Source organism: Primulina eburnea, chromosome 3 (genome assembly GCF_022965805.1).
Source record: "Primulina eburnea isolate SZY01 chromosome 3, ASM2296580v1, whole genome shotgun sequence".
Lineage (NCBI taxonomy): Eukaryota > Viridiplantae > Streptophyta > Magnoliopsida > Lamiales > Gesneriaceae > Primulina > Primulina eburnea.
The window spans coordinates 18,153,150-18,166,994 of NC_133103.1; the positions used below are offsets into that span (position 1 = coordinate 18,153,150).

At 30.9% G+C, this 13,845-nt stretch overlaps 1 pseudogene; it reads left to right on the top strand.

Moving 5' to 3' along the window:
• Positions 1 to 711: 711 nt before the first annotated feature.
• LOC140827153 (dynamin-related protein 4C-like) lies at positions 712 to 8,245 on the top strand (annotated as a pseudogene).
• Positions 8,246 to 13,845: the final 5,600 nt, after the last annotated feature.

Sequence of the window (13,845 nt, forward strand, 5' to 3'; positions counted from 1 at the left end):
GTGAGACGAGTCAACCATATTTTATGTGAGACGGGTCAACCTTACTCATATTCACAAAAAAGTAGTACTCTTAGCTTAAAAAGTAATATTTTTTCATGGATGACCCAAATAGAGACCCGTCTCACAAAATACGACCCGTGAGACCGTCTCACACGAGTTTTTATCAAAAAAATTATTATATTGAGAGAGAGAAATATTTAAAATAAGTAAAAGTTTTTCATGTTTAGTTGTTAATTCAAATAAGTTTTAAAAAAATAATAATAATAAATTACAAAATCCATATGTTTCTATGAAAAAGTTTACAAATGTGGATAAAAGTCATGCAAAATAAATCTACAAGATACTATGAAAATCTTTAGAAATATGTGAGATTCTGCAATTTTTAGTGCAAATAAATTTTAAAAAACACAATAATAAATTACAAAATCTGTAGGTACAAAAAAGTTTACAAAAGTCAATAAAAGTCTCAAAATAAATTTACAAGATTACGTGAAAATCTATCAAAAAAAATTTCTTATTTAAAAAAAAAAAAAATCAACAAATATCTACAACAAATACGTCGTCTAAATCTTTATCTAGAAGAATTCAAACTGCAGGGAAACACATCTCCCCGTGGAGTCTTTGCCAATAAATATAGTATTCATTCAACAAAATCATGTATTAGAATTTTCTCATTATTTCGTGAGTTCATCGCCATTCCATTCACGAGTGAAGCCTCTTTGTGTTGTCGTTAATTAACTATCATGTCTACCCTCCAAGTGAAGTCTGTTTGTTCAAAAATTTCATCTTCAGCAATTGATACTGTGCAAAGGATGAGTGGGCTTACCATCACCGGAGGCCCTTTAGTTTCTTGTTATAATGATCGTATCCGCCCGCTTCTCGATGTTGTTGATAAGCTGCGCAACCTAAACATTATGCAAGAAGGCATTCAACTGCCTACTATCGTGGTGGTTGGGGACCAGTCTTCTGGAAAGTCCAGTGTTTTGGAATCCCTTGCCGGAATCAGCCTCCCGAGGGGGCAAGGAATTTGCACGAGGGTTCCGCTTATAATGAGGCTGGAAAATTATTCCCATCCTCGACCGGAGTTTTTCTTGGAGTTCGATGGAAAAGTCATTAACACTGATGAAGAACGCATATCCGACGATATAATTGCTGCCACGGATGAGATTGCTGGGAAAGGGAAGGGGGTTTCTAACACTCCCTTGACATTGATCGTCAAGAAGAATGGGGTCCCGGATCTGACGATGGTTGACTTGCCTGGGATAACTCGTGTGGCTGTTCACGGGCAGCCCGAAGACATCTACGAGCAGATTTCAAAGATGATCATGGAGTTCATTACACCGGAGGACTGTGTTATCTTGAACGTGTTGTCTGCGAGTGTGAATTTCACCACTTGTGAATCCATCCGGTTGTCTCAAAAAGTTGACAAGAATGGGAAGAGGACTCTCGCTGTTGTCACCAAAGCCGACAAAAACCCCGAAGGCCTGCTGGAGAAGGTCACTGCCAATGACGTGAACATAGGCCTTGGCTATGTCTGCGTGAGGAATCGTATCGGGGACGAGTCTTACGAGGAAGCGAGAGATGAAGAAGCCAGGCTTTTCAAGGATCATCACCTTCTCTCCGGTATAAGCAAGTCAATGGTCGGGATACCTGTTTTGGCGCAAAAGCTGGTTCAAATTCAGGCTTCAATCGTTGGTAAATGCTTGCCGGACATTTTTAGGAAGATCAATGATAAGCTATCCACAAACATAAATGAAATCAAACTGCTCGAGGAGTCAAAGGATGCAGTAGCGAATATTATGGACCGAATTGCTAGTACTTGAGAGAGTGAGTAGTTTGTGGAGAATGAAAGTGTTTTGTTGCTATACTGATCTTAAGTCTACAGTGGTTACTATGGTTTAGTTTTTGAAGTTTTGGTTTTCTTTGCTAGTAGTTAAGTACTATTTTTTAATTATATTTCTATTTAGTTATAAATTATATTCAAAATCTTCCTAATAAAGATTTAATATAATTAAATTCATCTTACTAGTATATTTCTGAAAATTTGAATTTGAATTTGAATATATCGATTTTAAAATCGGAGTATATATCCAAGATTATGTTCTAGTATGATAATGAAGACTTAATGTGCATGATAATCGATATGTTATACATATAATAACATAATAATGTGTGATTTATCTTTTTTTTTTATGAAAAAAATTGGACCTCATTAGTATTTTATATCGTACTATATTAAAATTCAACACTTTTTATTTCTTTAACAGTTGATTCTTGATTAATTTTGTGAAACTTTAGAGAAATTTACGATTTTATCTTAATTTAATTTTGATCATAACAAAAAATGTTAGACAAATTGGTAATTTCAAACAATCATTTTTTTTATTTATTTAATTACGAAAATGTCAAAACTCCTTCTTTTTGTTTGTCATTTGATGACTGTTTAGTTAAGAAAATGCCACATTTTCTTCTTCTTGTTTTTTTTTTCTTTTTTTGCCTTTTGGTGGTTTATTTAATTTCTTATTTTTTTATTTTATCATTTATTTTTCCAACTAGTTGTACAAACAAACAACATGTGCATCTCAATTACATAAGTTTCTTTTCTTTTGTCGACTATCTCATATATATATATTTCAGTTTATACCATTGGTATCATTTTTCTTGTTTCTCTATAATATACTCTCATTAACCAAATATTGCAAAATTTAAAACCATTTCTAAAAATAACTAAATAAAGACAAAATATGAATTTTGTTTGGAATTCTTTTCATCATCTATGATATCGTTGCATTCGAGATCGTTTCATTAATAATAATAATTGATATTCGTTAAAAAATAATAATAATAATTGATATTCGTTAAAATAATAATAATAATAATAATAATAATAATAATAATAATAATTTGCTAGAATTAGGCTAGTTGCAGCCTGTGCTTGCTCAAGTGGTCTAATATACCAATCGATTTATCTATTTTTTTTTTTTTTGAACGGACAATCGATTTATCTATTATTAATGTATGTACACACATTACATTACCATAATTTTGTATACAATATAACTATGTTGGAATATCCGTTTTATAAAATATAACTACGTTGGAATTTTTATTTTATTTTATTTTATTGTATTTTTATTAAAATAAAGATATTATGCATGATATATATTTTAGAGAACAAAAATAGATGTGTTTATGTATATTATTTTATTAAATAAATATATTATGCATGATATATATTTTTGAAAAAAAGTGATACATTTTAGAGAACAAAATATATGTGTTTATATATATATATATATATATATATATATATATATATATATATATATATATATATATATATATATATACACGCGCGCGCGCACATTGATGTAGCCAAAAAATTTAACGTTCGTACTACTCTACATGCTTGTAAAAGGATCTAAGTAGTTATAGAATGATATTTTGGTTGGCTCTTAAACAGGTGCAAATATACGTAGATCGGTACTCCATCTGGCTTGTAAAAGGGGCCAAGTGGCTGTTTGAAATTTTTTTTGTGGTTATCATTTGTGTCACGAACAAATTTTAGAGTCGTCGTAGATTTCTCGATGTAGACACTCCAATACTCAAGTCAGAAAATAATTTTAAAGATATTATTTGAAATCTAGAGATAATTAAATTAAATATCAGCTTGAAAAGAAAAATGAAAGTACATTAAATAATAATAGTCTTCTTCTATTTATATATTTTAAAAATATCTAATGCAAGTACTGAATAATTAAATTGAACTTATAACCCATCGTATATCAATTGAATTTAGTCATTAACCATCATATATATATATATATATATATATATATATGAATCAAAATAATACGTGTAAATTAATTCCATAACAATTAGATTTTTTAGACTAAAATCTTAATTTTACTAAGTTCCATATTTCTATTTTCTATTTGGACTACCCGAATTAAATACAAAAATTTAACTTTCCATTCTTTTGTTTTTATTTTGCTCAAACTAAATATAAATTTGTACAAAAAATCTCAATTAAAAAAATAAAAGTAAAAAAGCCCGCTTGGCTACAACTCATCGCCGATCTGAATCATTACAATATGATTCAAATAATGGACGTAAAAAGTTATTTGTCAAGTAGAATTAGTCCTTCCATTCTTTTATTGGTATTGAATTATTTTTTAAGTAAGCCAACTGAAATTAATTACGTGAAAAACAATTCAAGATTTTAATAAAGTCTTTGATGTTTGTAATTTAAAGATTAAAATCATTAGGTCCATAAAAGGTTAGAATTTGGTGTGTTTGAAAATGTTTGATGGCATGGAAAATTGTTTATGTATTTGACATCAGCTTAATTAACATTCCGACGTAATAAAATTAAAAACCAAAGAAAAATAATGTCACGGTCGTAAAATCCTACTTGAAAATTTAGAGGATGAAAATATAAAATAAAAAACTTAGAAGACTAATTAATTGTCATTTTTCACATGAAAATGTGATCTAAAACTTTGTTTTGATATCACGAGTCGATCAGCTTGCAACATCATGAACACTAAGTTTTTTAGGTAGAGCTCGAGCTGGCTCGCGGACAGGCTCATGAACTCGGCTCGACCCACCTTACATTTTCATTAGCATACATAATTTTTATATGGTTTTTTATTTACGAATTTTTTGTGTAAAGAGATCATTTTTTCCGAGTTTAGTTTAGAAAAACATAATTAATTTTAATTTAGTCTTGTGGATCCAACTACATTAACTTAACAATTAATTTTTTTAATTAAGTCTAATAATTATGTATGCCAATTTCGGTCAGAACCAAGTTCTTCACCAAATTCATAAGGATTTGAATGGCCATTAAGTGTAGATGAATGTTTACATTAATTTTTTGTAATATTTATTTGCATTCATGATATTTCAAAATTAAATTACAGTTTTATCTCATTTTGTTTCTCGCTCTTAATTAATTGATTACCCAATTTTTAGACTACGAAAAATTAATTTCGTTGTTGAACTGATTGACTAATTGTGACTCTGTCAAATATGGCCTTACAATATATAGTTTTTGTTTTAGGAGGTTAATTGATATGATGAATATACATGTATATGTAATTCCTAAAATTCAAATTCTTAATTATCAATTTTATGATTTGTCCACCCTTATCCAAAGTTAAAGAAAAAATTCAGTTTTTCGGTTTGGGCGTTCCAAAAACAGAATAAAGAATTTTCTAAAAGGATCTATGAGGATTGAAGGATGGTGGAAAAATTTGGCATTAAATCTTGATCTAGATAGAATCTTGGCATTCAAAAAATCATCTATTAGAATTTTCTCATTATTATCTCCATCCCATTTAACGAGTGTTTCGGTTTTCTCCAAGTGAAGCCTCTTTATTTGATCGCATTTGGGTTGAGGACTGAACCCAAATTTCTCGAATAAATAATTGCCACAGGATTGGTGGATGTGAAGTAACATTAAATTCGGAATTAGTTTTAGACGTCAGGAATCCGCAGAGCAGAGACAGAGAAATTTTGTACGTCACAACCACTTTGATTTGGTACAATGAGCACCAGCGGCGACACAGAAAAGCCGCAGATTCTTTCAGATCTTTGCTGGAGCCGCTACGTACCCGGCCCCACCCTTCAACTTTTTAATTTAACTTTTTTTATTAAATGCTTACACAAATTTGTTTCCCACATTCGTCCTTACCAGCAATATTAATTGGGTAAATTTGCTTTAAAATACCACTGAACAAAATTTTAATTTGAAATATATATAAGTATTTGAGAAATTTTTTAATGTATGATATGTTGTTGCGTTTTTACAAAATATAAGATATGTAATTAATGTCCTTATGTATATACACATTATAGTTATTAATTTGATATTTAGATGTGATAAAAACATTTATTATGTTCAGGTGTGATATATATAGTAGTTTGAAAAATACACATCATATATCAAGAAATTCTCTCATTATATAGTGAGTTTGGGTTTTCTCCAAGTGAAGCTTCTCTCTTTAATCGCATTCTTCTCATCTAGTTGTCGTTAACAATCATGTCTACTCTCCAAGTGAAGTCTGTTTGTTCAAAGGTTTCCTCTTCTGTTTGTTCAAAGATTTCATCTTCTGCAAATGATACTGTGCAAAGGATGAGTGGGCTTACCATCACCGGAGGTCCTTTAGTTTCTTGTTATAATGTTCGTATCCGCCCGCTTCTCGATGTCGTTGATAAGCTGCGCAACCTAAACATTATGCAAGAAGGCATTCAACTGCCTACTATCGTGGTGGTTGGGGACCAGTCTTCTGGCAAGTCCAGTGTTTTGGAGTCCCTTGCCGGAATCAGCCTCCCGAGGGGGCAAGGAATTTGCACGAGGGTTCCGCTTATAATGAGGCTGGAAAATTATTCCCATCATCGACCGGAGTTTTGCTTGGAGTTCGATGGAAAAGTCATCAAAACTGATGAAGAACGCATATCCGACGATATAACTGCTGCCACTGATGAGATTGCTGGGAAAGGGAAGGGGGTTTCTAAAACTCCCTTGACATTGATCGTCAAGAAGAATGGGGTCCCGGATCTGACGATGGTCGACTTGCCTGGGATAACTCGTGTGGCTGTTTACGGGCAGCCCGAAGACATCTCCGAGCAGATTTCAAAAATGATCATGGACTTCATTACACCGGAGGAGAGTGTTATCTTGAACGTGTTGTCTGCGAGTGTGGATTTCGCCACTTGTGAATCCATCCATTTGTCTCAAAAAGTTGACAAGAACGGGGAGAGGACTCTCGCTGTTGTCACCAAAGCCGACAAAAAACCCCGAAGGCCTGCTGGAGAAGGTCACTGCCAATGACGTGAACATAGGCCTTGGCTATGTCTGCGTGAGGAATCGTATAGGGGACGAGTCTTACGAGCAAGCGAGATATGAAGAAGCCAGGCTTTTCAAGGATCATCCCCTTCTTTCCGGTATAAGCAAGTCAATGGTCGGGATACCTGTTTTGGCGCAAAAGCTGGTTCAAATTCAGGCTTCAATCGTTGATAAATGCTTGCCGGACATTTTTAGGAAGATCAATGAAAAGCTATCTACAAACATAAATGAAATGAATAAGTTGCCGAAAAGTTTGAGCTCTGTTGCTGAAGCTACGACAGTCTTCATGCACGTGCTTGGCTGTGTGAGAGAATCACTACGAAAGATTCTGCTAAGAGGGGAGTTCGAGGAGTATCCTGACGAGATGGAGATGCATTGTACCTCGAGAATTGCTGAAATGCTGAACCAGTACTCAGCAGAACTGCAGACTAAAGGTCCTGAAACGGATCCTAAAGGGAGGTTTTTGCTCGATGAGATAAAGGTTTTGGAGGAAACAAAAGGAATTTCGCTGCCAAATTTCCTCCCGAGAGCTGCGTTCCAAGCACTGCTCCAAAGAAAGATAAAAGGAATTTATTCAACGCCCTTTGAATTTGTCGATAAGGTATGGAACTATATAGAAAGTGTAGTTGTCAAAGTCTTAACTCATCAATGTGATAAGTACCCACAAATTTTAGCCTTCCACAAGAAGAGCAGCTCAAACTCTCGTTGCAAAGAAGAAGCAACAATCCATCGACTGGGTAACGGATATTGTCGAGATGGAGAAACTGACTGACTATACTTGTAATCCTGAATACATCACTACATGGAATCAACTAATGTCTTACCGAGGGACGCTAATGGAAGCAGTCAAAGGTCGTTTGCATATGTCAAAGGTGAATATTGTTGGTTTTGGGGAGGTAGATTTTGCTCATCTGCAAAGCAAAGTGGGCGTCGTTGAAGAAGCCTTTGACTTGAAAATGAGGATGACTGCATACTGGAGGATTGTCCTTGGGAGACTGGTGGATTGTATGGCCCTACATATATTGTTTGGCATACAAAATTTTCTGAACAAAGATATGGAAAGAGAGATTATTCACGGGTTGATGGGACCTGAAGGAAATGGATTGGAGCGGATGTTGGACGAGTCACCATCTGTGGCAAAAACACGTATGAGGCTGAAGAATAGCATCAAACTGCTCGAGGAGTCAAAGGATGCAGTAGCGAATATTATGGACCGAATTGCTAGTACTTGAGAGTGAGTAGTTTGTGGAAAATGAAAGTGTTTTGTTGCTATACTGATCTTAAGACAGCTTATATGTCTACAGTGGTTACTATGGTTTGGTTTTTAGAGTTTTGGTTTTCTTTGCTAGTAGTAATATCAGCCGAAAGGAATTGGTTAGCTTTGACTCTTTAAACTGTCTTACAGACGATAAGTTGAACTTTTCTGTCCGTTCTTGTCTTTGATAATTGAATCTTTCATAGTTGTTTACAGTAATATCGATAAATACCCACGAAACACGCCTAGACGGCCAAAGGGCAAGATTCAAGATGCAATGATGCTCTCGGACGTCTCACCTAGGTGCAAACCAAGGCTCAGTCTTTTTAGTCAAGTGCGCACCTTGGCAGTAAACAGCCTCTTTCCTACTTTGTCTTCATTTTTTACATTTTGATTTACATTACTTGGCTTGATTCCATTCAAGAGCAATCTGATCTAAGTGAATGGTATCATCTATTTTTTATGATTTAAATGAACATGTTGATTGGATTTGCAAGATACACTAGTTTGGACGATGAAACAAACATAGGTCGAGTTTGGGTTAGACGCGTGTGGATTCGAGTAATGATTTCGGAGGAATGAACTCCAGATTACTCCATTAATCAAGGATTTGAAATTCCTTGCTCTGGTAAAAAGTAAGCTAAAATATAGTTGAGGGATTTCAAGTCCATTATTTTGAAAGCCAAACGAGTATAGTGATTTTGATCGGTAGTAACCAAACTAACGATACTAAGTGGTGGGGCAAAGTAGCTAGCAGCAAGAGGCAAAAGAAAGCAACAGATAAGGACAGAATGAGCTTGAATAATCTGTGGTGTGGAGGCAGCCTATTGGAATTTTAAAGGAACTTTACCAAATTAAAACAATGTATATATTTATACATACTAGAAAAATGCACGTGCGTTGCACGTAAAAACCTAAACTGCTGAAAATATATGTACGAAATTTGATAATATTTAAATGAATTAAAACATGGTTAATAACATTTATCAAATGAAACAAACTAAGCCATAAAAAATAAAAAATCATGACCATAGACGGTACATGAATTAGAGATATTATCTTATCCACTTGACACACTTTCCAATATGCTTCTTGGTTGATTTTGATAACTCAACAACTCTTTGTCGTAGTTTGTTATAATAAGTATATAACTATTTTGGTATGCTCAGCAAGTATCTGATCGTCTATAACTATAAGGTTAATAAATTTTTAACAACTATTTCTCAATCACTGTGAGAAAAATTAGTTGAAATCTATTCAAATGACTATATCTTAAAATTGTGTCCTCATTTAATTTGACACAATTCAAGAAAGTCATCTTTGATCGTCATTTTTTGGAAGCTTTGAAATAATGATTGTGTGCATCATATCATGAGGATGATATAGTTTCAATCTCATTTGTTGCGTTTAGAACATAATATTATATTATTCATTGAAATAAAACAAATTTTCTTCTAGCGAGTTTATATTTTGTTTTATAATATTTTATATCTTGTGGAACGACATACAAAATTATTTATTATATTTTAAAAATCTTGAGAATAGATACGAATAATGTAATTAAGATATGCATATGAGATATCATTCAAATATATGTCAAAGTATTTGTTTTATTCAATATCTCATCTAATAATATAACCATTTAGATTTCATGAACATTTTACAATAGTCAAAATTAATTTGATGAAATATTGTAGAATTTTATTTGAATTTCAAAATTTGGCTAAGTGAATTTATTTGACGAGGAGTTTTCTATGCTACATCATATATGTTATGAATTAGCTGGTTAGATACTTTGACTAAAAAAAGAGACAAACAATCTCGTATCACCTATAAATATATCGAGATAATATTGGAGGAAATAAAGTGAAACTGGCTCGATGTCTCAATAAAATGCACAGAATTCATCTATTATATTGTGTCAACAGACAACAAAGCTTTAAAATTGTTCTCATTCCATTATAAATAGAATGAGAATTATGTACAATTTGTTTTCATGTATTTCTTTTTCTGAATGAAGAATTTTTTCTTTATGGAAAACTATTTTATTGAGAAATATTGACATTTTATATGACATTCATATTTCACACAACCATGAAGTAGCAATATAATCATTATATAACACTTAACGTACACATACAATTCTTCAATTTCTTCTTCATTGTGCTTCGTTGAAATTTAAATCTGAATCATTCTTGATCTTAAAATTTTGCTTTAAATATGATTTAATATATATGTATATGTTTCATGTTACTTAGTTGGGCCTAATTTCAAATATCTATAAAAAAAATGTGCTTGAATTATATCATGCAGAAATTAGGACATAGTATGTAGGATCGAGCACTTGCCGTTTTACCAAAAGCTATAGCTAGTAGTAATGGTGCAACTCAAATCGTTTAAACAGCGCAACAGCTCAAACACCACGGTTCGGCCGCTAAACCAAGCTGGGACAATTATTGCACCCAACAATCTTCCTCCTATAATTACACTTCTTGCAATCAATGAGAATCGAACCCGTGACCTTGGCTCTGATACCAATTGTAAGAATGAGCGCTTGTCGCTTTACCAAAAACTATAGCTAGTAGTAATTGTGCAACTCAAATCTTTTAAACTGCACAGTAGCTCAAGCATTACGGTTCGACCGCTCTACCAAGCACGGACAATTATCGCACCCAACATAGTATTTTAACATGTCTTTTTTTTTCATCCACTATGTTTGTCGAAACTTTTTGTGCAAAATTTGACGCATTTCGTTGAATATATATATGAAAAACCAAGAAATTATATAATTCACAGAAAACCATTTATTATTATCTTCATAGAATAGAAGAACCAAAATACGTGGTTTGATTGGTGCTCTCATACTTATTTTTATATAAACAACAAGACACATCATATAATATCAGAAAAATCAATTACCGCCAACAATACTAACCAAAACGAATAAAAAAATCATAACACAAACAACCTCGATAAGAAAAAAAAAAGATAACTCAAAGTTTAAAAATAATTTATTTAGTACAATAACAAAGAAATTGAAGTATATACGAGCAATAAAAAGCATAAATCACTCTCAAATTAAATATTAACCCATATTATTCACAATTTGTATACATTTTCCAATATTTTTTTAAAATAAAGAGAAGACGCCTTGTTAATGTCATCGTTTTATAGATATTCATTCCACTTCTTTAAAAAACACAAATGAAAAATGGTGCCTTGAAATCATAATAAAATCATTTAGAAAAACAACCGTAAAAATATAATACAAAGTAACACAGTTTTTTTTAACCCATAGAAAAATATTAGACTATTGACAAAATATATGTAGCAACAACAAAACATGTTTTAACTTGTAATATAATTAAAATTTAGAATCATGCATAATCATTGAATTAGAATAAAATCGCATGCCAAAAATCTACTGGATATTATATATTTTAATAATTTATCCATATTTCTCGTTTACCAGAGGACTCTTAGACCTACCAAATTTTGTAGTTCACCTATTATTTTCATAATAAATAACATTACAAAAATAATATAAACAAGAAAATAAAAACTCAAATTAAAATGTCTTCTATCAATCTAAGTAAAAAAAATTGATTAGAGAATATAATAATGTCGTAAAAAATTTAAATATTGATTTATTGACAGAAGTTTGGAAATAAATTTGTCTCAATAAATAAAAAATATTATCTCTTGCTATTCTGAGACATAAGGTAAAAACGAAGAAATATTTCAATCTTTTTAATATTTCTAAGTCACTTCAAACTAAGTAATCTAAGCAAACAGAAAAATGCATTATGTGTTTAAAAATTAACAAAATATCTTAATAATAAAAAATTGAAAAATAAACATTTTTGTTGGATATTTGATTTTGTTTTCTCTTTTCTTTGTGCAACAAACAAATCACAAAAACAATCCAAACACAATTACATAATCAATACAAATGACATATAACAATCAAACATGTTAACGCTAGGGTAAAAAAAACTTCTCTCATTGCAAGAACAGAATATGATCAAATAGAGAATATTATTTAGTAATATTTATTTAGCAGCATTTATAAAAAAAATTGACTAAATAACTTAAAAACATTGTTTGAAATCTATTACAGAAATACATTTCTTTCAATCACATATTTCTATTGACATATGAGGAGTCTGAAAATATTTTTATTCTAAATGGGAGAAAGAAATTTTGTATGACATTAATATTTATTAATAATTTATTTTTATTCAATCCGACTCATCTCTTTTATCTGCCTATTATTATTTGACGGCAATGTATAAAGTTAAGTAATTAAAATTAAATTTAAAGTAAATTAAAATAATAGTTAGTTTGATTGAGTTAAATACACTATTAATGATCTTATTAAACTAAGATAAAAAATGACTTAAATAACATCATTAACATGACAAATTGTAATACAAAAAAATAAAGTGATTTTCTGTGAATTTGAAAAAAAAAAGTGATTTTGTGTGAATTTGATATCGATGTAATCACAATTCACATTCATATATAGATATTAGTATAGATTAGTATAGATAGATAGATTAATTTAATTTTAATTAATTAATTTTAATTTTATGAAATAAAAAATGAAAAAGAAAACATGTATTAATAATTATTATTAAATGAAGGTAAGGATATTTATGTAAATTCACAATTCAATTCATATATTTATATTAGTATAGATTAGTATAGATAGATATCACTTACTCCTCTTTCAAGCAACTGTACGAGTGAAATACTTCAAATCTTTAAATTTGCTCGTGCATGGTTGCAATCACCTTAATCAAGCTCTTCAATACATTCTCATCTCCATACAATATCCTTTTTCATTTAACTAAAATAAGGTATTAAATTATTTTTTACATCTAAACGAAGACATTAAAGATACAAAAGACGTTAAACGTTATACAGATTGTGAAATTGCTACTTGCTATCTACAATCGAGAGTGTAATAGGGGTTTTAATTAGACAAGAGATAAGTTCTAAGTTGAAATGAGTTTGTACAATATATTGTATAAATCAAAGTCTTCTGATAGATCATTTCCAAGAGAAAGAAAGGATGACGTAAGAGTTACGTTGTTAATATTCGAACATTTATAAAAAAATTCGTGTCTATTTATTTATTGCATTTACTTATCATTTCTATTGTTTTAAAGCTGCATTGTTGAAGCATTTCTTGTGTTCTTCAAATATCAAAATATTGATTACTAGTGTTTGATAAAATGCTTCAACCAAAATATTTTACTCATTCAACTAGCATATCTTTTAAATATTTTACAAGATGTTTAATAGGTTTCTACGAAAGATTATTTTGATTGTCTTCCTCTTGGTTTTAAAACCAAATTCGATTTAATTCATCGGTGTTCAATATTTCAAGAACCGAGTTATTGTAGTTCAATGATTATCCTCTAAATCTATAAGTTTCCCCACAAAATAAATGGTAATTTGTTGTTCTTAACCCAAAATAATACATAACATTGAATGTAAAAAAAATAAGTCATCACAAATAAAATAAGAAAGATAACAAAAATAATGTTTACTTAAGTTTTTTTCATAAAAAATCAATAACTTTTGTAGTACATCCACCTAATCTCTCTACTGAGTACGTCTTTCATAATACGGTCGTACGGATCTTTATTCGTAAAACGGATCAATCATATCCATATTTACAATAAAAATTAATATATTTGACATAAAATGTAATATTTTTTCGTGGATG